Raw genomic sequence first — 24,946 nt, 5'->3', positions numbered from 1 at the left:
CGAAACCAGGCACCTTCTCCCTAGTCCCTTTCAGCAGCACACGCAGCACTTTCCAGCTCCCTCAAGACAATCAGGGCCTTTCTTTCACCAATTAGCTATCACTTCAAGAGCCCTGCGCTGTCCAACGAGCTCTTAAGAATGGTCTTTGCAGGAAACAACATTGGAGGAGCTTTTTTTTTCCTAGACAAATTAAAAGGGGAAGAAGGGAGGGAGTGGGGGAGAAAAAAAAAGCACAACAAAACAAATTAGAACACAGAAGCTGTCCAAAATGCATCGCTCATTTAGTACTTTGACAAATGCAGAAATGTCCTCAAGAGCCAATGCTAGAGCAAGGCACACACAAAAAAATGCTCCTACTTTCTTTAGGAGATAGTTTGTTTAGTCGAATATGTTAAACAGGTTTCATAGAAAGAAGGGCTCTTGTTACAGCAAGTCTCTGAGCTATACGAACTAAAAGGGAAAGAAACTCCTGTAAGATTATGTTCTATTTCCTTATTTGGCTCTCCAAACGTCTACTTCAAATAATGCTGCTCTACATTATAGGAAAGAACTCAGTTTAGCTCACTTTAAATATAGATGGATTGATGAAATGAGTAATTACTGGAACGGCTAAGATCTTTTTGAACTTACTCAACTAGCAAGCTCCTTTCCCCAGAAACCACACTTTCCATCTAAAAAGAAATTAAAGCCTGATTCAGAGATGTAAAGCTCTGTGGATTTTACATTCTTTTTCCTTTAAAATCAGGGAATAGGTACAGTAATACCTTGAGGTCCCTGTTGATGCCAAGTCCCCACTAGAACAAGTACAAACTCTAGAACCCAGTTCAAGAAGAAAACAAGGAAATTTTATAGATGTTCAAGTAATGCTTTGCCTGGGCCTGGACTTCAGCAACTGGACCTGGACAAGTAGAGTTGTGAGGGCAAAAATGTGAAGGATCAGCAGTAAGTGAAATGACTCGGACAAGGTCCAAGCAATAGCACAGTGTCAGGACTGCTTCCCTGATTTTCAAAACTCTGCATTAAACCAAATGGCTTACCAAAATATTGACTGTCAGTATTCTCTTACAGTACCATTTTCTGGTCAAATTTGTCCTGACTGGGGTAACCTCACAAGAGTCAACACGTTGCCTTCTACAAGGACAACACAAATACATTTACATTACAATTAAAAAAAACCCCAGTCTGTTCCCTTTTATTGACTGTGTATCAGAAGGAAAGCTCCAGGCTTTGTAAACAGTTAAATGGCATGGCAAAGCAAATACGTTAAGAGGTTTCAGGAGTTTGTTCACACTAATAGGTGCTCTTAACTACTACAGGGATTTTTTAATGGAATTGGAAAGTGTCAGAACTGATCAGATTGCTTAAAAGGAAAGAAAGTCTGATGTATTACCCTATGTGCATTTATGAAGGAATGTGAATCAACTCAAATTCCTCTACACAGGAAGGCTCAACCAAGGGATGAGTACACACAATCAGGATTAAGAAGGAATCTTTGTGGAGGTGCACCAAACAATGAATGTCTTTTTCTACCTACAGACTTCAAAAGATGCTGAGTTTAAAGGGACTACTCCTTTCAACTAACAAAGATTTTACTGAAAAAATGCAGCAGGCTGGAGAGAACAAATATATATACATATATATGTTACTAGGGCCACCTCCGTTTATAGGAAAAAGGATGAAAGGGACCCAAAAGATCTATCAGCTTGCCCTAAAGCAAGATCAACTATGCCATTCCTGACAGCTGTTTCTCTAACCTGTTTTTTTAAGAGACCTACATCTACACAGATGAGAAGAAAGGAAACCATCGTCTCATCTGAAAGGGATTTAAGCAGGAAAAACAGTTGGACAAATTGTTCAGTGGCTCTATCTGCTACAATGCAACCACTGTAAGCCCACAGCCAGGGGCTCTATGTTACATACTCACTTGGGCAACTGGCTCATTTTGTAGCTGTAAAGTAATTTATTGGTTGAGGCAATGATATCTGCCTTTTTTTCAGAAAAGCACATATCTGTATATCTGACTCCTCCAGATGGATGCAATTGCTATACCTGAAATTGTATCTTCTGTGACAACCATCTTCCTTCACCCTGGTGCAATCCTGCTGTCCATGCTCTAGCAGGATTGCTGAAAACCACCAGCAGGGTTTTACCGATTTCAATATTAGCTAACGGGACTGTCACGTAATACGGCACATCCTATGCCTTGGCCATCAGCTCCGGTTCAATCTGTTAGCGGAGAGAAGCCCGGTGGGTATTTAAGGGCACATGAGGAACGAATTGGTGGTTGATTCCAGTGCCAAGTGAACAGGTGCCTCCTCCCCGGGCTCACAAGTGGTTCTCAGCTATGCCGCCTCTGGCATTCCCCGAGAGGTGTCAAAGCCGGAACAGAAACCGCACAACCCTCATGCCTGGCGCTGGGCTCTGCCTGGGACAGGCTGACATAAAGCCAAGTAAGCTTCCACGACGGCTGCCTCGTCAATAGCAGTTCTATGGCTCCACATGCCACGGCTGTCAACTTGGCACTCTTCACAGGTACTCCATTTATTCACACAAAGGCATACTGCGTTTCAGTTGCTGAAGATGGAAGGATAGTGCTTTGCTGCTTAGATTACACTTCTTAGCACAGATTTCCTCCCACGGAAAATTAATGGCACAGCATAAGCAAGGCGAATCTAGGTGCCAGATGAAAGCATTGTGTGGCTAGATTTTAGAAAACACAGTTTAGCACGGATAGCTGTTCTTCCCTCCTTTGTAAAGTATTTTGAGACTGAATGAGGAAAAGTACTAGGTAAAGTCTACATACCGATAATTATTTTTGGATTTTCCCAAACATACTTTTTCACATGACAGATATTCCTAATGCCTGGCACCATTTTTAATGATTTGCCTTTTCGAAGAATGTATGCTGTATCACACATAAAAGCATCCTCTCTGTTCATAGGTTATTTTGTTAAAATCGTTTTTCAAATAATCATCTCTCTAGAGAACAATGGCATGATAGGACAGTATTACTGACGGATGATATTTTATTACTAACATGTTTTCATCACATAACATTATTACCCTCTTCTGCTATAAACATTTATTAAAATCCTCTAATTTGAAACTATTTCCAAGACAAATTCTATATTTTGCTTTTAAATTATCACATAATTAATTGTCATGGTAATCAGTGCCCATTGAAGGGTAGTTCAGCAAACAAACAAAAAAAGTATGTATTATGCATTCTTGTTGACCTTTAAAATGTAAGGCAACAGATTTCACATCTAATTTTTCAGTTCCAATTATGAAGCAGTCTACCTCCTAAAATACCACTACATTCCTAAAATTTTAAAATATCAAGTGAATTTACAAGCAACAAAGCAGACAATAAGACAATAATCATAAAACATCCACTGTTACCAGTTTGAAACACGTCCCCAAACATACATAAAATAGCATTAAAAGGATATTTTACTTACTGTATTTACCACACATTCAAAAGGCAGGATATCTACAAAAGAAAACGGCAGAGTTGCAGGTGTCGGCATGGCTAACAAGAAGTTCCCAGTTCACTGTTAAGAAAAAAAGAAAAATTCAAGACCAGCACTTATGTCTCAGAATCAGGTGGCCTTCTATAGTTATCAGAGTCAAAAAGGCACCTTGCTCCAGTTTACACACGTGAAATCTCCTGAACAAGTGTTCTACATCACACTGAAAACAAAATACCACTTTAAAAGCCAGATCAAGGTATTCATAGCTTTAGAGGACAAAATCTGACATTCAAAGTCAATTCCTGCTTCAAATAACTTGTGATAACATGCACATATCAAGATCATTCAATGTCGCATTGAGTCAAAGGAAAGCAAACACCTGCCCCACTGGTTTTCTACTGGAAAATCCCCAGCAAACATGCTCCTCCCACTACAGTCAGTTCAATATGCCCATTTCCATGATCAAGAAAAACAAGGACAGAAATAAGATACTTCATTTATTACATATTTCTTCTCTTAAGAATAACTTCACTGTCCATAAAACCAGAAGTGTTTGTAAAACTCTAGCTCATCCTCAAAGGCCTCACAGTCAAAAGTAAAATTTAAAAGCAAAACACACGCACAGATCATAGGAAAAACAGTAATAAAAATGAGGGAAAAGGACTAGGAGAAAATGAAACAAAAACTCATAAATCAGTCTTAAAAGTGATTACCTGAAGAGGTCTGTATTTAAAAAAGACTTGATGAGACCTTTGCAGTTTCGGAGCTGTCACTCCATTATCACCTTCATATGCTGCTGCATGCTGCAATGCTCAGCAGTAGACATCTCGCTTCCCTTTCATTTATAGGAATTTCTTACCAGGATTGTGATCAGAACACGATCTAGAAGTAGCAGAATAGACCACGTATATGCCATGATATTTAATCACATCAATTAATTAAAAGGTAAGTAATAACCAAAATATCCACCTAAAGGTGAACAAACATAAAAATACAAAAATATTTAGTCAAACGAAAAAAGCCTAGTATAAACATTTAGAATTTATGTTACAAAGTTCAGAATAGCTTGTTATAAAGCAATTATTACGTCCGTTTCCCTCTTTAAGTGGTCAGAGGCCCTACACTATCTGCTAAGTCTTCACACTCAGTTAGATGTGTAATTTTTTGGTTGGAAAGAACCTCTGGATTTTTGTTGGGGAAATTAAGGAATTATTGCTGAATTCAATCAGACATAATGGATCTAGCCCTAAACCATCCTTTCTCAGTGCTCTCCTTTCATCAGTGGCATCAGTGGATTTCTGTTTTTTTCTCACTGAATTCACATCAATCTAGTAGAGATTTTTATTATTATTATTTTTGACAAAATAGCGTTTCAATTGAAACACCAGTTTTTCAAAACCAGAAATCTGGCAAAACATGCTCCAACTCTGATGAAACATTTGTCAAGAGCTGCTTTTCAGATCCATAAAATTCAAGATCAGAACAAAACAGAAAGACAGATCAAGCTCTTCAAAACATTATACAGTCAAAGCATTCATCCATAAAACCACAGTTTGAGTCTTTAGACGAGTGCTGTGGCCACCTATCTTTGAGCTATTCCCGAGTCTCTCATGACTTAAAAACCTTGCTTCCTTCTCACTCTGTACAAAATCAGGGTGGGACCTTAAGAAATGTCACAGGATAGAAAACCCAGTTCCCTCTCGTCTGTAACTACATGTCTTCGGCAGATTAAGCACTTAGGGAAGGGGGCTGCTACATGCTACGTTTCCTCTAGTTACACTCAGATGATGCTCCTCCTATGTTCTACCAAAAAGAGATCAGATCAAAACCTGCCTCTGGTTTACAATTAAATTTGGGTTTCCTAGTCGTCATTTGTTTTGACAGCATAAGCCAGTATTGATAAAAGCGAACAATGACGCAACTGCAATTTCCATACAAGGTCCAGCATGTGACAAACTTTACTTTAACTTCTATTTAGTAGCTAAGGCTAAAGTTTCTAAAACTTACCATAGGCAAAACATGCTTTGGCAAACAACAGACCATGGAAAGAACTCGAAGATGGTATCGCACCACCCATAAAATGCAATTACTGAAAAAAACTGTTATCCTTTATAAGTGATGGAAGGTAAACATTTCACATGCTGCACTGACACAGCTCCGAACCTTATTTTTCTATTTAAAAATGAAATTACATTATCTGAAAGCTATATTTGAAATATTTCTTATAAAGGTTTACTTGGAAATTAACAGGGTTTTGGAAACTTTGAAGATAGATGATCAAAAATAAGATTGCATTCAGCAAGTTTCTTATTAAATACATGCGTAACTAGAAAAAACTTCTTAAGTTTATTTAAAACCATGTGAGTAATAATGTATTATCAGACCTACCATTATCATACTAAATTTAAAAAAAAATAAAAATAATAATAGTAATAATAATAATGGTGTGGGATTGCATGGCTTAGGCTCTATGCTTCGGCTTTGTTTCATTAATCGTTTGCTTTCTTAAGTCTCATTTTCAATAGCCACACAACACTAGATTTACAATAAACAGGCCAATCTGACTATGATTTTGGAAGTTTCCATATTCCAGTCTGAACTTTGCAACAGAGGCTTTGTGGCCAGACCCAAGTCAGGCATTCAGAAAACTATATTGTGTTTTGAACAAGTTTTTCATTCTACTAACAGGTTATCCTGCTTATTTTTAAAGTCTCTTTGCACACAAAAAGAAGGGGAGCTGGGGCAAAGAAGGAAAGAAAAGAGTCCATTTGAAAAAATTACACTGCTAGATTACAAGAGTTGAAAGCTGGTATGTAACTTTGCTCCGGGTGATCAAACTGCTAATCAGGAATGCTGTCGGGAACAGAATGGAATTCCAAATAAATTAGCCATGTCCAAGAAGCCAATACAACACAGGATTAAGGCTCACAAAGAAAACAAATTTATTCAGCCTACTTTATCGGAATTCTTAATAACGTGTACTAGTTTTTCTCATCGCAGTCTGAGCTCTTCCACTGGAACAGTGTGGAGAAGGAAAAATGAGTCACACTTCATAAATCTCCTACTTGTACAGACACCTAAAAATGTTATATAGAGCAAGACACACAATACCATTATATATAAATACATATGCACAGCACAGCTACAGTAGAAATGTGCATATTTATTTCTCCAAATTTATTTCCAAGGCACCTGACCAAAGAAAAGACACAACACACTTCTGTGAAAGTCTACAAAGCTGAAGAAAAAGGTTAGAACTGCATTGATCTCCACACCAAAATAAGCTTCAATACGACAGGATATAAACCACTGAATTAAATAACCAACTACGAAAATAAATCTCTATTGTATGACCATGCCATGCATCGCATTTTTTATCAAGTATAAAAAGAAAAATTCTTATGTCCACACACTGCAGTGAGGAATACTGTGGCTGAGGTACCGTCTGCAACGCAAATGCATGTTCTATTTTTGCCTCTGACAACGTCCCAGAGAAACTTTTCAAAATAGTTTATGCCAAAATCACAGGAACATTAAAATATGTGCTTAAGTTTATGCATTTCCTTGAATTGGGATTTTAATCTTTATCAGACTGGTTTTCCTCATCTATGAAATAGAGATGATAATAGGCTCTTATCTATACAGTCAGTTGAAGACAAAACTAGATTTTTTGAAGCATTTTTGTAAAAATAAAAATAAATTTAAAAAGGAGATAATGTACTCACAAGAAGTACTTCATGCAGAATCTAGGCATGTATAGCAGAATCGTACTGCGAGGAAACTTGGCTTCTGAAAGAAATAGATAAATCATAAACATATTCTAACTCCAAGCCATACATTGTCTAGTGTACTTATTCACTGGAAAATAAGAGACTGAATACAGTACCACTTGCATTTATGTGACTCTGCCATATTACCTTGAGAATCCATGCATGTACATGCATGGATTTCCTGTAATAAAATTCATCAAGCAAACCACAAGTTGAGTGTGAGTGTTGGGGATTCATTTGTCTGGTCGTTCCAAGACATGGCACTGCCCTGCTTCCCAGATGACCAAAACTACACCAGCAATTTGATATACCTGGTTAGCATGTTAGGTATTTTCTACAGACTTTTTGTCCCACATGAGGGGCACTCCCTGTAAGACACCATTTGTGTCCCCTCCCTTTCCCATAATGAAACAAATTAAATGCTATTTACTATTATCACTGTATCTAATATTTTATTCAAGCGCAAAAGCACACGTTTATACCAACTGTGACTTAGCGTAGGATTTTTTTTGTCAAGTGTTTTTTCCTCCCTATAAGAAGATATTTGCACAAATACAGAAAGAAAAGCATATAACCCCAAATCACCTCTGGAAATGCATCTCCAGAGGGTGAGGGTCAAATGATGCAAGCCGTTGCTACACCATTGAGACATGCGAGTGGAAGGGTTCTGTCTACACCCCAATGCCTCCATTAGAGGCACATAAATAACCATTTGATTTGAACAACGTATTTTAGGAGAAATATAAACTATGTTGTTTTCTCCGGAAAATAAACCAAGAATGCAACAAGCACAAACAAAACTTTTCATGAAGCCCAAGAAGTGTTGATTTTAATTTTCGAAAGGGTCTTTCTAAATAGGAAACAGATTTGTATTATTAACTACTGGAAAAAATGTTTTGATTCAGGGGACAGCAGAAAAGACATTTTTCCAGCTAAAACAGTTTGCCAGAGCTTTGGTACACATTCATAAATAGCTTCAAATCATCAGAGACAACAATTGTGGCAAATGAACTACCGGTCTAAAAAAAGGTTACCCTGTTCTACCTTGATCCGACAAACAGTGCTGTATCACATAAATGGACAATTCACGTGCCCAAGCCAAGCACATGTGCAAGTGCTTGCAGAGTTGGGGTGGATTTCTACATTTCCCGAATACAGACACTGAATTTCTGAGTGTAGAAAGGAGTATGATCACTGGCAGTGAGCAGCGCCGCTCCACTTACTTGCTCTTGGCTGATCATAGGCCAATGAGACATATTCTGGGTTACCACATTAAATATCTGGCTTTACAAAACAATGTCGTAAATTATAGTTTAATCAGCAAGTGTGCTCCTCTTGTACCCTAAAAACAGTATGCTTGAGTTACATTTGAGATCTTTTTCTTTTAAAAACACAGAAAATAAAGCAAGTAGGTGAAAGGTAACTGTATCACTTTACAGACACAAGCTACCCTCTGATTACAACTAATTAAGATATTCAGCAGCCTTAAAACAATACCTTTTTTTAATCAATGAACCCAGACGGCATTCACAGCTTTTTGCGATGACAAATGCCCTTTGAAAGAGTTAATAGGCAAAGGTTTGTACTGGCAATGAATAGGGCTACCTTTAATTGATCCAAGAGCCTTAGAGAGCCGTCTTATAGCGTGATGATGTATTTGGGTTGCAAATAGGCCAAAATAAGCATAAAGAAAATCTGTAAGACCATGAGACCTTTCATTTTTTCATTGCGGGGAGGGAAGGGGGGGAACTGCTGGGGAAAATGAGAGAACTATGATGGGGTTATCTTTGTGCTCCAGCACTTAAAATAGATAAAAAGACAGAGATTTTGAGGAAAAGAGAGGAAGTGATCAGGCCATAATTCTGAGAATAAACATCAGGGTGCATGAAAAGTACAAAACAAGGCTTCTTCAGGAAAAAAAAAAAAATAGAGGAGATGACCTAATGGTATAAAGAAACATTGATTAAAGAAATACCCTGAGGAAGAAAGATATTCCATCAGCTTTAACAAACACTGCATGGCCCTGCCTCCCCTCTAAACTTCTTAAGTGAGAGAAAAAAAAAAAATTGTCTGGAGAAGAGGCAGTCACATGGATCCATTTATAATTTTTCCCCTCATTCTTTGTTTATCTCTTACATGATTTTGTTCAAGATGTACAGGAAATTTGCACACAAGAGACGACTCACAAAATTAAAAGCAATGGTTTAGTAGTAAGCATTCTTCCTTGAGTAGCCAAAGAAGAAACAAAAATTCATTTTTATAAGCAATATAAAATCCATTTAGTCATATTTTTTCTTTATGAGACTGATTATACACCAATATTAGCTAATACTTATGAAGAAACTAGTCTATCCATGCTTAAACTAGCCTTTCATCATAAAGTCAATTTTGGCAGAACCCCTTCCTCATTTAGTGAAAGCTAAACCGATTTCCTTGAACTTTCACAGGTGTAAACTTTATGCCAAGGTAGAATTTTTCTGGAAAGTCTGTGGCAAATCAGACAAGGAAATTCCTAGACTAAAAGACTATTTTAAAATGGAATTACTGTGTAAGCATATTATCAATAACTCAGGAAAAAAATCCCATAGAAAGATACTGGGGTCTGAAATTTTCTTAAAAGACAGATATGGGGGGAGCTAGGAAAAGAGTTGACATCGCTTCTTAAAAATAAAAAAACAAAGCAGTAAAATATCCTGCCCCAATATATGCATCCAGATGCATTAGGAAAACTAAGTCAAGCCCACTTTCAATTTGGAACAGGGAACAGATAAGCTGTTCTCAAATTCTGCTCATCCTATTCATGCTACAGGTATGAACAAGTCCTCTTCTAGCAGTAAACAAACAGAAGAAAAATACAAAGTCTTCATTGCAGTTCTGCGTAAAAATGAAAGAGGACTGAACTTACCTCTAAGACAAGAGAGCTGAAATAAGATGCTTCAAACAATACATTCCCATTAGTAATACTCGACTCCTGTGAGGAGTTTTCCCCGTGGCACAAATTTCTGAGGAAAAGAACAGACAAAAACTTCCTGTCGTAACTTCAAGACATTTTTCTAATTGTTTATTCTAAGGCCATATCATCAAGCACCACAGAATTACAACTATACCAAGGTAAGCACCAGCTACATCCTTCAAAAAAAGAAAAAAAACCCAAACCCAAACCAAACCTCACTTCAAGGCACAAACATCAGTAGACAAGCAGGAGAACCAGGACACATGGACAGTGGCAACGTACTAAGGAAAGTATATGCTGGGCTATGCACACACAGCCTTGCTTACTTCTGTGTAAAGAGTCAAAATATTGTGCTGTGGCTTTTTTCATTTTTTTTAAAATAGTAACAATTTTGAGAAAGTCTTTTCCTTGCTCTATTCACTTTCAATTCAGACTGTTAGAATCTTCCTTTGTAATTCAAAGCCAGAGTATGTATTTCTAATGTATCAGGTTATGTGTAAATTCTAGCTACCACAAGTTTTAAAAAAAAATTTTAAAAAAATTAGGATGTACAAGGATGTCTTGAAAGGACATCAAGTTCTTGAGGAACACATCAAAATCAATGGCTTTGTGTGCAGAGGACACTGGATAGATTACCCATCCCACTCCCCCCAAGCATGGTGAAGCACCACTGTTTTATAAAATTGGAGACAATCACATCACAAAATCACTGTGTCGAGTAGCTTACTATTTGACAGAGAAAAGATTGGCCAAACTCTGCTATTACACTTCTAGCTGGTAGGGGTCAGGGAACACAACCAGGATTTCCTCCAAAGGATATAGCCCTCCAAGCTGCAGGCAAAGTAACCCCATCAAGGCTCACAAGACAGATGAGACTTACAAGTACAGAGGAAGCATAGGTGGCTGACCGCACAGGAGGTCTCCTTTCATCACTTACGCCAGGAGCACCAAACTACAAAACTGAGCCACCGGACCAATCCCACGGTACCCATTAAGACCTTGAAGAGAGCTGGGGAAAAAAAGTCACTAAAGAATGACAGGTAAAACCCTGGAACATGAAGGAAGGAAACGAGAACAGTGACAGGAGAGAAAGTAAATCAGAGAACTGTAAAGGTTGTCTTAAAGGTGTTTGCCTAGGGCCTGCCAAGGTAGCGTTGCATCCTTTTTATCTTACTTTCCAACAAACTGACTCTGATCATAACAGCACCTTCAACAGAGAAGCTTCCCCCAGCAAATGGCACAATCAGTCTATTTGTGGGACACTCCATACTATTCAAGATCATATTTCTACTGCTGCCCTTGTAGACAGCCTACAGAAAAAGGGCCAATATTCAAATCCTGTTCACGCAACGTTCAATTTCACTGAAGAACACACCGAGACAGAAGGGCTTTTCTGTGGCAAATGCCAGCAAAATCTGAGCTATTTTCCCAAATCAAGCCTTAAATGCTTTATAGGTCTGTTTACACAGCGAGAAAACACATCCCACCTGGAAGCGTGCGTGGGAGCTGTTTACGAAGGGCACACCAACAGAGCACTACCAGGACGGCCAGAAAGCAAACATCACTGCAGACTGCTGCAAATACATGGGACACGGGTATATTCCCAAGGCTGTCAGACTCAAATTATGAGCTCAATGAATAAGCAGTGCCACATGTTACCTACAGATTACTGGACTTACGTGCGTAATACCGTATAACGGCAATGTTCCTCTGCACATCAAATCGACTGTCGTTTTCATTGGGTTTAATTTGTGTCTCTCTCTACAGGCTCAAACAGATCACCAATGCCAAAGCTCTAAGAATCCTATATGCATGAGCTTATCTTTGACCAAGCAAATACTATTCTACAAGGAACTGAGGCATAGAAACTCTGAATAGAAATGAACACAGATTTTCCAAGCAGCATCTATTTTACAGCTGCCTCATAAAACTAATAGCAACAACATATTTTTAAAGCCAGTTCATGTTTTACTCTTAAAGGAATATTTCTCTATTTGGTTAATCTTCACCCCTGCATGCACATACACACACACACACCTGGAACAGCCGAAACAAAGACTTAATGGTGGGGGAAGCTGATGCAGAAAGAGAAATGGGTTTTCCAGTGCCAGAGATGGACTCTGCTTCAGAGACAAGATCAAAGACCATTACTTTTTGGTCCTCAGACCAATGTTCAGACAAAAGCTTCCCAGGTTCCTTATAAACTGCAATAACCCTCACTATCCTGAATAGGGTTTTTTTGGTTTTTTTTTTAAAGTAATCTCCAGGAAGCTTTACTTAAAAGCTAGTTGAATCTCTTTGCAAAATGTGCTGTTTAACTGAGCTTTAATTACACTCTCCGTCATCTACAATCCCAGGCCCAAACGTAGTGTACAGGGAAATAAAACCCACAACATTTTGCCAAAGGAGGCAGGAGGAGTTTTCATGCCGTATCACGAGCGGCAACAGGCACAGATAAAATTGTACTTTCAGCTCCACAAGTATAAATCCTCCACAACTCCACGTTGACGTAAACCTCACCCTAAAAGCTCCGTGGACTCTCCTCAACTCAGCTGGGATACTAAGAAAGCATACTTTGATCCTTTTTTCTAAAAATCTGCTTCACAATTCAACATCTTTGATGTAAATCTTTTAAAAGACTGAGATGGCATCAAGTCAGGGACAGGATGGAGGGAAATGTGTTTCCGTCCGTGGGGGGACCATTAGGAAGAAGGTTAATAGCCCTGGGCATGCGATCAAATTAAGGCTTGTGCCAGTTTCCCCAGGGTTTCCCTTGCCATCACCAGCTTCCCTAGACTGGGCAGCTCACCCTCATCTTCCTACCAAAGACAGCTCTTAAACAGAAGCACAACAGCCTGCTGGGGAGAAACAGAAAAATGATCACATAATTAACTTATATGGATAAAATATGAAATTGGCAGAGGGAGGGAGCCTTTGAGTATCTTCACCTTTGGAGAGGTACAAACTCGACACGTGTCCGGCTTAAAAGATGGGTAGGGAGCAGGAATTTGGACCTTCCCAACATGTGGATTGCAGCACTGAGGCAGCACTGAGTCTAAACAAGGCTGGAGTTAGCATTCAGAGCACACAGCCCAGCAGAGTATGGGAAAGGGATAGAGCAGCCCAAAGAGCTGGCGCCACTAACTGACGAGCAGAGCGCAAGTGATAAAGATTTACTGCGAGAGAGGAGGAAACAGTCCGCTGGCCCGATTAGAGCTGTGAATACCGAGTTGTTCAGGGAGGATTTTGCAGCTGACTGATCACAGGCTGTCGGAGCAGGCCTCGGACAACAGCTGCAAGGCTTGCTGGGCTGCAGAAACAAAGGGCGCCTAGCACGGTGCAAAGAAAGAGTTGACAGGTTGTTGTTAGCAGTGGCAAATGTGTGAGGTATGTCACTGTGTGTGAGACGGGGTGGGTTGGGTTGGTGGGGAAGAAGGAGGGCAAGAAGCACAGGCAGCGCTCAGAAAAGGGGGGGGGGGCTTGCGGGGGAGGGAGCAAGGACGCAGGCTTGGTCAAAGCATTTTCCTAAAATCAGGCCGGTGTTTGTAAGGAGGACAATCACAAGGTCTGTTTACTGCTGCCAAGATGAATTAGCCCATCGTCTCATTTATAGGACGAATCCGGTGGCACAGACTATAAGGTGCATGGCATTAAAGGGACTAATTAGACGATTCCGGCAAATCTGAATTAAGACCCTTTCTTTCTTTGAAAGCTGGAAAGCATTTCTCAGGACTCTAGTCAGATGGCTTAGGTTTTGTTGGGCTTTTTCTTTCTGTTCTGAGAAGGGATATCTTGTGCAACTCCCTAACGCACAAGGGTCTGCTCTAAATTGTGCTCTGAGCTTCAAGAACAGTTGTTAGGAAGCTGCTGGCATTTACATCATATCTAAAAAGGTCCAAACCAAAATCCTGGATTCTGCAGGAATTCAGCTCCCAGTCCAGGGACAAACTTTGCAGCTGGTCCCTCCTGTTAGAGCGGGCTAAACCAGAAGCCCACATGTGAACATATCCGAGCTAAGAGCCTACAGCTGAATTCTCACTCGCACATACAAAACAATCTAGGTTTTTCAAAAGCTGGCTTCTAATCTGACACCCACCCACCCACCTCCCCCCCCCTCCAAATACAGCGTCTGGAGCCAAATGCTTTTCCCAAGCAACTCTGTGCTTTCTGGAGCCATGGTTCACTAAGCTTGTGAGTGCTGGGCAGGAATGTATCAATGAAACTCCAGAGATGATCAAAGACAGAAGCTGGAGAACAGGAGAACTTACTTTCAGCTAGCTCCCTGCTTGGCAAATTTAGGATTCAGTTCTTGAAACCTGGCAACATTTTACTCCGATTGTGACAAAAACAAAGTGTTACAAACACCTCTGAAGCAATGGTGCATGCTGTTTGCACACAACCACTATATTACAGTGGTCACTATTAAAATGTTTTACAAGCGGTTAAGGTTACCATGGTATTCACAGTATACTAAGAGAAGGGAATACCATGAAAATCACACAAACATTCAGCACTGCAATCTGCAAATATCAGATGTTTCATAGTAATCAGAGACACTTTGTAAAGTACAGGCTTCTTGCTTTTTTACGTATATATCTATTACTAACAAACAAATAGGAGACACTAAGAAATTGCAGTGGCCTTTATAGTATCCGATCAATTATACAAACAAACTCTATTTTGATTTTTCTCTTCTAAATGGTCTCTGGGACCCAGTTACTCTAGTCCCAATGGGGCAGCACTTGATACACTGTAAAGGGAATTCAGAACAAGAGGCATTTCAAGGCCTCTAACACAGCTCCATTCTCCCAAAATAAAAAAAAATATATATATATACCAGCGTGCAGAATACTCCATCTAGGGGCAGAAATGTAACCCAAACTTTCCTTAGCCTCTGCTTTGACATGTGTTAACCTCATTCTACCAGGACTGAGTGCATGAGAAATAATCAGACATTTCACAGAGGTTCCAAATAGTTCTTCCTCAGTATGAGTCCATAGATTTTTACTTTTTATTATTTTAAATACAGAGCTTCCAGCTTGAGTTTCCGCTTAACAGTGATGAAGAACACAGGCACTACTTTTATACGTCTACTAGCAACCGGATTATACTTTAAACTACAAATATTATCTTAGGAACAATTTATAATCCATCGTACCCATATGCTCAAAGTTTTCAGCTGAATAAGGGTGGCCAGTGAGTTCAACTGCAAAGAATAATGAAATGCCTGAAGGACTATTTAGGTAACCATATTTGTGGATACAGTTAGGCTTCTACTGAAGTCAAAGCAAGGTCTGAATTTGACTTCAGGAGGAGCAGAAATGGCTCGTGGCAGAGGCATACTTCTGAATAAGAAATGCTCTCTGCAGCTGGATAATTCAATATCATTTACGCTTAATATTAGTGCATAGGATTTGTTCACCAAATGTGTTTGAGAGCAATGTATACAGTAGAGAGAAGCAACAAATTCACAGGCTCAGAAAAAATCTGAAAAGATATAATAATGCCCATTAACAGTTTTTTCTCTTTAGGGAAAAAAAAAATTACAGCAAGTATATCAAGCCTTTCCCTCTAATTATATGTTTTCTTTATACAAATCGCTTTCAGCTGGCAAGTCCACACTAATTTTCCTTAGTAAGCAATGGGTTACAGCTTGTCCATAATGTTACAGCTTTCCACTGCACTGTGTCTTGCTCTTTGTCTCTCTGGTACAGAGAGGCTGCTTCTGAGGCTGGTGTAACACTTTTGAAAGTAATCAAATTACTTCATACATTTGCTCTCCTTAAACACCTATATTTGATCACCTCCATTCTTCCTGTTCAGCCTCTCAGCTGCAAACTTCAAACTTCATAAATGCAAAGGTTCGAATTTTCTAGACACCACTTTAATTTTTCAAATAGCAATCCAATTACTGAGCAAATTGGCACATGTGCCTAGTTACATAGTGACTTGGCACTGCCTCCACTCGTTGCTGGCAGTGATGAATGTGTTCCCCCTTAGCCCTCCTCGTCTATCTGCTCCAGCCTCCGAGCCAACACCAGTGACCACATAAGGAGAGTGCCTGGCAGCTGCAAGCCTGAGGTGCCAAGAGGCAGATTGTATTCTGTAGCAGCAGGATCTAGGTCTGTGACTGGCTTCCTGGCTAGTCTTTTGTGAGACCTTTTCCATGGCCTCTAGGTTGGCTCTAATGAAGCCTGTAGAAATGCCTGCAGGGAGCTGGTATAGAAGTGAGTTAAGTCAAAGGTTTAATTTAGTTTCTAAAGTGAAGTGAATGTATATTGGCCTTCTTTTTCCACCCTGCAATTATACTCCTGCCACATTTATGAGAAAATACAGTATTCAGTCAACAATAGGAGTGCATTCCTGGGTATGTCTGCACCGCACATTGGGGCAAAGATCCCCAAGCCAGCCTCAATTAACTTAGCTGCGGAACCAGAAGCAATATAGCTGTGTTTGCTCGGTGTGACACCCGAGCTAATTAACTATGTATGGCAGTAACAGAGCTTTACTGTTTCTGGCACTGAAGCTGGTATCCCTGTGTGGTAATCTACTACAGACATGCCAGCTCACTTGGAGGTAACCTGAGGGCTCCCTAATCTGATGTTGCCTTGCACTGCAGAGATACTTTTAGGAATACTCCAGGAACCGGCAGGAGTTTGACGACCTCTTTACATCATGCGAGAGTAGTGAGACTACAGATGTGGTTACAGTAAATCTGGACTGTTCCTCTTCCACTCCATTCACATTCTTTTATTACTCACAACATGATGGTTACAGAGCATCTTTAAGTAATGTGTTAAGCATCTTGAGCAACATCTGTCACATGTGCCGCTTTCTAGATTTCTCACTTCCTCCTCCAGGGGCAAAAAGCTGGACAAAGATATTTTAAAGTATTTCTCAAATTTGCTTTTTTTTTAAAAAAAAAAAGAAAATTTGGGTCTTGGACCATAAGTGGACTTCTTTGGACTATTTAGAGAGCCATTTTCAGTTATTTCAGTGCAGCAGATAGGAATTTTCTCATAACAGAATATTTTTTCCCCATCTGGATTTTTTATGATCCCCAAGAAATCAACTTTCTTAAAATAAATGAGTACAGGTGCCAAAGACCAGAGATGCACTATGATCCCTGTAATACAAACAGGCTTTGGTGAAGGTAAAACCAAAACACAGCAACTTGCCAACTATTCCTCTTTTGGAATCCCACCTCAGGCATACCAAGAAACTACTGGAGAGAATCAGAGTTATTTGTCCAGCAACTTTCTGATGCAGATGGTAGTCTGGAAGATATCTGAGTGGACTCTGAACTGCACAGACTACAATATTTTGCTGAGTTTGCTTGCTTGGAATTTAGTTATGAGTACAGTTGTTTGTTACTGATGGAATTTTTCCTTTCCCCCTTTTTTTTTCTAAACCAGGTATGTTGACAGAGGTACTTAATGAGATCTGAGCTGTGACAATTAGATTATATTTAATTAAAATCTCCTTATTTATCATTTAAGAGCTTTATCAACTGACCTGCCTTTACTGATGTTCATCTTGCTTGAAATCTGTAGGTAGACAGGAAGCCTAAGATCTATTGACTTTCTAGATAACGAAGCTGAGTTGTAATTCCAAGAACCACCATAAGGGCCTGAGGACTTTCCTGCAAATCCAATCACCCCAGCTCTCAAGACTGACATTTCACAAGGCAGCAAACACAATGATAAATTTAACACACAACTCCCAGGCTATCATCAGTACAAACACATACAACTGTGATGCATCAATGTGGATTTTAAGCGTGATATCTGAGCACGCCGTTTTTCTACTATGCTCTCTGCCTTAGCCGCAATTTTGCATGGGTTACTTGGAGTCATTTTCAAAAAACAACACTAAATTCTGCACAGGCTGTACTGCTAATATATATAAAATAGTGATTTAAAACATGGGGACCTTTATGGACAATATGATTATATCTAGTAAACCTACTAATTTAATCTGTAAGAACAGGTCTGTCCATAAGAGCCTAATGAACTGCTCTGGTGACTGCAGTGGCTTACAGACAGACACCTTCAGGAAGGCAAATACCATATTTTGATTAACAGATTTTAGACTACGTTCAAGAGATAGATCCCTGGAAATCCTTGGACTGATTCTAAGGCACCAGGAATGGTAAAGTAGACACATCATTGGTAGGCTTCATAACATTATTCAGGGGTTTGTACCTTTATTTCAGTGATGTTCAAATGAAGGGTAAAAACCTCAGAACTGTAGATGATGTGCAGCCCTATTGTCATCTTCAATACCTTCTACAGGAGCAGGAAACTGAGGTGGAAACTGGACTCGTACTCCTGGCTACAGGCCTGTAGGACACAAGAAAGAGTTAGTTATCCAGAAGGGCACACAAGCATGTGCTTCACACTAGGCATGTGAACGTCCCAAACGCATAAAAGCTCACATGCCAAAGTTAGCAACACTGCTGCAGCCAAGCTGTGCTGAGAGTTAAGCATGCACTTAAGAGCTTTGCTGGATGACCGCCATTTACAGATGTACAATCAGTACAGAGACATGTAGGCAGAGACTTCCTTTAATGGGTCCACTGAATTCTTTTCTTGAGGATACATACTTGGTTATTTCAATTAATGTATTTATAAACCCAAATACTCCTTTTCCGATTACATCTTGGAGACTAGCACATGTATCATTTTGCCCAGAGTCCTTTGCTTACCACACTTCTTAAAGATCCAGGGCCAGACAAACAATTCAAAATCAAATGCAAAAAGCGGCTGGAATCTGGTAATACAGAACTCTCCCAGTTCCTGTTTTCCACTTGCTTTATCCTTGATTTGTTTACTTTGAAGATGCTGCTAGGTCCTTGTCTATATGCAATGATAACTACTAACAGCAGCTTGATGAATAAGAGAAAGCGGAAGAAAAACAATAGGAAAGGCATTAAGGGCACTAAAATAATTCTTTCTGGGATGGGCATTAGACATATGCTGGCTACTCCAGTCACAGTGCAATCAAAGCTGTCCTGTGCCACTGCCAAAAACTGCAACAGGTGCCAAAAGATTACAGCATTGGTTAAATCCACTCCTAAGGCACCAGCTCAGGGACTGATCCAAATCCCAGAAGCCAACGAACGTCTTTCCCCAGACGTCAATTTTTTTCAAATAGTTCTCCTCTTATTTCCAGTGTGATGCTGGGGGGGAGCATAAATAAATTCAACTGCCAGGAGGCAATCCTCTGATTTCGCCACTGCAAGTCTGTACAGATGCCAAAGCCACGCACAGCCTCTCAGACGCATTTGTAAGGTAATTAATATTTTATATTCACAACAATAAGAGATCTTCATTCACAAGGAACTATTAAGACAGTTTCTGGTTCTGTTCTCCCCAGCACATTACAATGACAACTCCATGCCAGCAGCAGCCACATGGTCTAAAGGTGCCAAGCTGGCAAGGATACTCTCTCTCCGCATTTGGCATCTAACCCCTTGGCAAACCCCTCAGCAGTTGTGCTTGGCTGCTTTTGGATCCGTCATGTGGTTAGGCTGCTGATAGCATAGGAGGGTGCTGCGTCCTCTGGGCACCATTTCACTTTAACACCTGTCTGATTCAGAGGAATGCGCACACATGGAGAGCAAGATCCCCGCACAAATCCTCCCAGAGACCCAGAGCACATGCTCCATTTGTTACTGAAAGGGGTCGTTTCCTCAGACCCACAAGTGCTTTTTCCACCCCCCCTCCTCTTCCCCTTCACATATCTGTATACAGCCCTTAGAGGGTCCTACATCCTGCCATGCATTCCACATGTGTTGGAGGTTTGCTTTGTGAACCAGGAATACAAAACATAGCCTTTTTGTATATAATGAAATCTCATATTTTACTGTGCTCATATAAAGCCATTTCTTTGTGAATAAAACTTTTTTATTTGTGACATTTTAACGATCTACAAATGTTTGGTACAGATGAAAGAAAATTATTATTTCCAGGTCACCTTGCAGTAATACTTTTTGATAGGCACCATAATTCCAATTAAATTGAGTAATAAGGGAGGGGGGGAAAACCCTTCAAACACTTAAAGTGCCGCAGAAGCAGAAATATTTTGAAAGGAAAACATAAAAACAAGCATAGATCACTGACCACAAGCCACAAAATATCAGAGAGGGACATAGATAAGGAAATTCAAAGCCCTTTCTCCACTGGGGATGACTCAAAAAAATATGGCTTTTACAACATGCACACTGTAAGAATATAACTCTGTGCCCCACAAACACCATGTATCCTTGTAGCGAATGCAGAAAGTTTTCATGTCACAGGATTGGGTCTGACTTGGGCCACAAACCTAGTGAAATAGTCCCAAGGCTAGTCCCTCAGAGTTACTTGTCAAAAATCACAACTACCATCCCAAACTTAGCAGCGGGGCCCAGGAGCGCTGCGGCAGAGGTGCAGTAGACGTACAAAAAGCGTGTTGAGACTTTGCACAGCACCTCTCCAAATCTGTGCCTGTCTGAAAGCACTACAATCCACCTCACGTTTGCATGAACAATGGCCTGCACTGATTCATCTAGTACATTCTGACACTTTTGAGCACAGTTATCTTTGGATCAGACACTCTCTAAAGCCTGTGAAATAAATGCAAGTCTTCGGTTGCTAAGCTCACGGTCACAAAATAACTGCTATCGCTCACTCTAGCGGGAAGGCTCGGTGTACCCATTTCACCCCAGCTGGAACGTGTAAATAAAAGCCAGGACTCCTGTGTTCTACTTCAAGCCATACCGTTTGCCTGTCACGTTGTTACTGCGATTTTTGTTTTGCATCAAGCTTAGGGCCCACAGACACCAGCCAAGGCCTCCCTGCACCAGGCAGAGCACTAGCACAGAACACAAACCCTACTCGCTGCACGTAATTTTGCACCTATCAGTATTCCTACATTTAGCCATTTGAGTTTAAGTTTAAAAATAAAAAAAACAACAACCAAACAACCCCCCCAAATTACTACTGTTTTGAGATCCTCATACTAAAAGTAAAACAAGCTTAAGCATGACATCACAATCAGAAGGTCAATGGGATTGCCCATGTATAAAATAAAGGTACTTGAACAGAAGACACAATAAAGAGTTTGCAAAATTACTCATGCCCTACTCTAGCATCAGGTAAGCAACTTATTTTGTTTTGAGGGAGCTGGCTTTGGCTTTGTTTTGTTGGGGTTTTTTTCCTTCTTGAACAGTTCTTCACTATTTATTAGGAAAAAAAGTTCTCTCCCCCCCTCCTCGGAAACACATGCTTTCTTCACAACACTAGGGTGACATACAGGATGGACACTGGGACTGTGACAAATTTAAGATCTAGCATCTCGGAGGCTTTCCTGGCCACAAGCCAAACCTTTCTGGAATAGAAAAAGCTTTTTAATAAGGCATTTTCAGTAACAAATTCAGTATTTAACCCTTGGGAGGTAAGGAAATATCCCAACTTAAAATTATTATTCAGTTACATATAAAAATGTTGGTTTAGATCATTTTTAGGAGTTTCTGTAATTACATGATTTTCCATTTCTTTTTCTTTGTGACCTGGGCAATTGATTTCACTGTGATTAAAGCACCTGGCTTTTGGAGCAAAGGAGACGAAAAATAAGTACCAAATAAACATATAAAACTCTCTAGCAACATTCCTGGAATAGTTTTTCTGTAAAGTACATGGCATGTTCAGAACACATGATTTTGTAGTACAAAGATTTTATTGGCTTCACTGCTCAGTGCGGTCATCTCAGATTCATGCCAAATAAACCTACCACACCGTATTGTCATTTATTTTCTGTCTCTGGGTACAAATCTGCTCTTTCTAAAAAGCAAGTTTGCAATTCCTGCACAAATTCACAACCTGAATGCGTTAAATTATCATATCCAAGGGAAGGTAATGTAAGAACAGGGCACCATATGTTACTTTTGGCAACTAAAGTGGGAAGAAGTAAATACAGGACTTCAGAAGAGCCAACAAAAGAACAACAGCCAGGGAGGAGGACTTGCCTCCGACAGGTTCCTTGCACCTCCTTTCTGCAGCACCCTGGTGTTTGGTACCAGGAGCAGACTTGTTCTCATACGAGTCTCAGTTGAACTGAGCCCTGGAATGAATGCACCATACAGCATGGCTTATATACAAGTTAGGTAGAAGACCAAGGAAAGAAAAAAAAAACAACGTCAAAGTCAGAAAAGCCTCCAGTTTCAATTACACATACGTAAACCTTCTACATGAATAGACCTTGCCAGATGTTTCCTTATCATAATACACTTCCCCTTACTAACATGACTAAATAAATAAAACTTACCTAAATCAAATCCTGACCATTTCCCCATTTTAAACTTAATTAATTTTCTCAGGTTTATGCACTTTTGCAGCATGCAATCGAAAGCAGAGAGCTTCTTCGTAAGAACATGCCTGATTAGGAAATTTATTTTTTTTTAGAACAGTTATTGTGCCATGACACAAGGGTAGAACACTGTTTTAAAGGGCTGCTGACTCTGGACAATTTATATGCTAATTTCAGAAATGATTCCTCCTACATTAAATAAGGAGCTAAGGAATGTTCCAAAGGTCTAGACAGACCACACCATTAACAGATTGGGTAAATCAACGCTAATACTGCCCACAGCATATTACACCGTGTGAACTTCCTTCACTGCACACATTTTACTAATTTTAGTTCCACGTGGTTCCTCAGCTGACTGGCCAAAATATAAACACCAGCTCCCTAAAGCCTCCCTGTGCCCATCTTGACCTTGGACTTGCCTTTAATATTAAACTTGAGGAAAAAACTGAATGGTCACACTTTTTTTATTCTGGGTACATTTATAAATGGTTTATAAAGGGTTAACAAATGATTAATAGATTATGGAAATGTTAAAAAAGTGTGGACAGCCATAAACAATAAAGATAGCTGTTACGCAGCTAATACTAAATGATCAGCTATTTAAGAAAGTACAATGCAAACCCATACATTCTAGCCCAAACTCCATCAGTGTAAAGGCTAAGTCTGGCAAACAATTCAAATACCTTCAAACTTGTTTGAGCACTGACAAATCCTCCAGCATTTATTAGCAGTGTTCTGAGGCTATTATTGTTTTAAAGAACAAGTCAAATCTGGCTCCAAATTTAGACTTTGTACAAACAAGCTGTTATAAAGCCTCAGAATAACAGAAATATTTCCAGTTTTTATTTTACTTCCAATAAAAATGATCTTTAAACAAATTCTCACATGGTATATGTAATCCTAATAATGCAGAACTGAAAAACTCAAAATGAAACTAGCATCACTAAATCAAAATAGAAAGAACATAAAATTCTAAGTTCAATTGAAATTTTAAAATGCCTTTTGGTTTTATATCTTAGCTTACTAGCTACGCTGCTGAAACAAGGCATTGATGCAAAGCATGATGCTGAGTCTGAGTTCTCAGTTGCCACAGAAGAAAACCCCAAAATATCACTAGTGATGAGATCTTGGTTTTAAAAATTAACTCAAATAGGCAGCCAGAGCATTTACAGCCTCTTGTGTATTATCATAATGTGACAAGTTCTTGCAATCTCACTTACTGGTAAACTCTATGGTACTAAATACTGAGGTACCTTCACATGACAAAAATCTGATTTCTTTTCAACTGACGTAACAGCTTCCAACAGACTTTGTTTTCCTTTTTTTTTTTTCCTCTTTCTACTTAACTGAGGATTATATCAAATGCAAGTAACTCACACAATCTCATAATACCTTTCTTAACAAATAGTGTAACATTTGGGGGACACAGAGTTGAATATTAAGTCAGAAGAACGCTGGGCATGTACCTCCCCTCATTGAATTCAATAGCTGAACTTCCACTGAGTGCCAAGGCATTGGATTAGGTATTCCGTTTATAGCATGGGTCAAGCAAACTCTTTCCCCCACATCACACACGCACACACCCCCCAACTAATCAGTGCACTACAACTTAATTATATCATAGGAGCTATCTCTCAGCAAACCACAACCAGTTATGAAGTGCAGCCTTCCATAAACCAGTACAAGCAGGACCTTAAGACTTGACACAGCTAATATATCGCACACAGCCAAGAACATGCTTTGCTATACATCAGACACCTCAGTCAAATGACTCCTGATAATGATCAGTGATGGTAAATTGGCACCTGGGCTACTGGAAAAATTCCAAACTTCACCTTCTAGCTATAGGAATGAGGAGGATATATGTGAATGATCTTTGGCAGAGAAAGGCACATTGTTTCACTGCTGTGGGAAAAATGCTTAATGCTCAAATATTTCCTTAAAATAAGATTACAATGAAACATTAGAGTAGCATTATTAATGATAATCAACTTGCCTGGCTAAATGAAAAAATAACTCCAAACTCATCTCCAATCTGCAGAAAAAATATCTAGTGTTTCATGCCCTCACTTTTTTCTGAGCACTTAGGCAGAGATGCTTACTGCAAAGAGAATAGGCCCTTGGGTGCTTTGGTTTTTGAAACTTGAGCAAAGTTCCCAGCTTACCTATTCTTTTTCCCTATCAATGAATGAGGAACAGACTAATCAAAATTTTGAGGTTAGACTATAACACTTTTGAGCCACTGAAAACATGAACCCTTACACCCCAAATTTATTTCTGAATGGTAAACCTTGTCCAGGAAATAACGTGACTCTGAGGAGAGACACAAAATGTATAGCCCTTTAAAAAGGATTGGGGGACCTCAGAAACCAAAGCTGTTGCTGAACTCCATGACATACAGA

At 39.5% G+C, this 24,946-nt stretch overlaps 1 long non-coding RNA gene across 2 annotated transcripts; it reads right to left on the bottom strand.

Moving 5' to 3' along the window:
• Positions 1-42: 42 nt before the first annotated feature.
• On the bottom strand, positions 43-18,750 carry LOC142040395 (uncharacterized). Of its 2 annotated transcripts, none has more exons than XR_012653198.1 (6): positions 18,401-18,750; positions 10,149-10,245; positions 7,199-7,262; positions 4,187-4,355; positions 3,462-3,554; positions 43-180 (listed from the first exon to the last, which is right to left on the bottom strand). It is a non-coding gene; the product is annotated as an uncharacterized LOC142040395 (long non-coding RNA). The 2 variants fall into 2 exon arrangements; XR_012653199.1 differs by lacking the exon at positions 18,401-18,750 and adding an exon at positions 11,077-11,207.
• Positions 18,751-24,946: the final 6,196 nt, after the last annotated feature.

Source organism: Buteo buteo, chromosome 16 (genome assembly GCF_964188355.1).
Source record: "Buteo buteo chromosome 16, bButBut1.hap1.1, whole genome shotgun sequence".
Lineage (NCBI taxonomy): Eukaryota > Metazoa > Chordata > Aves > Accipitriformes > Accipitridae > Buteo > Buteo buteo.
This window is presented reverse-complemented; position numbering and strand designations above follow the sequence as displayed.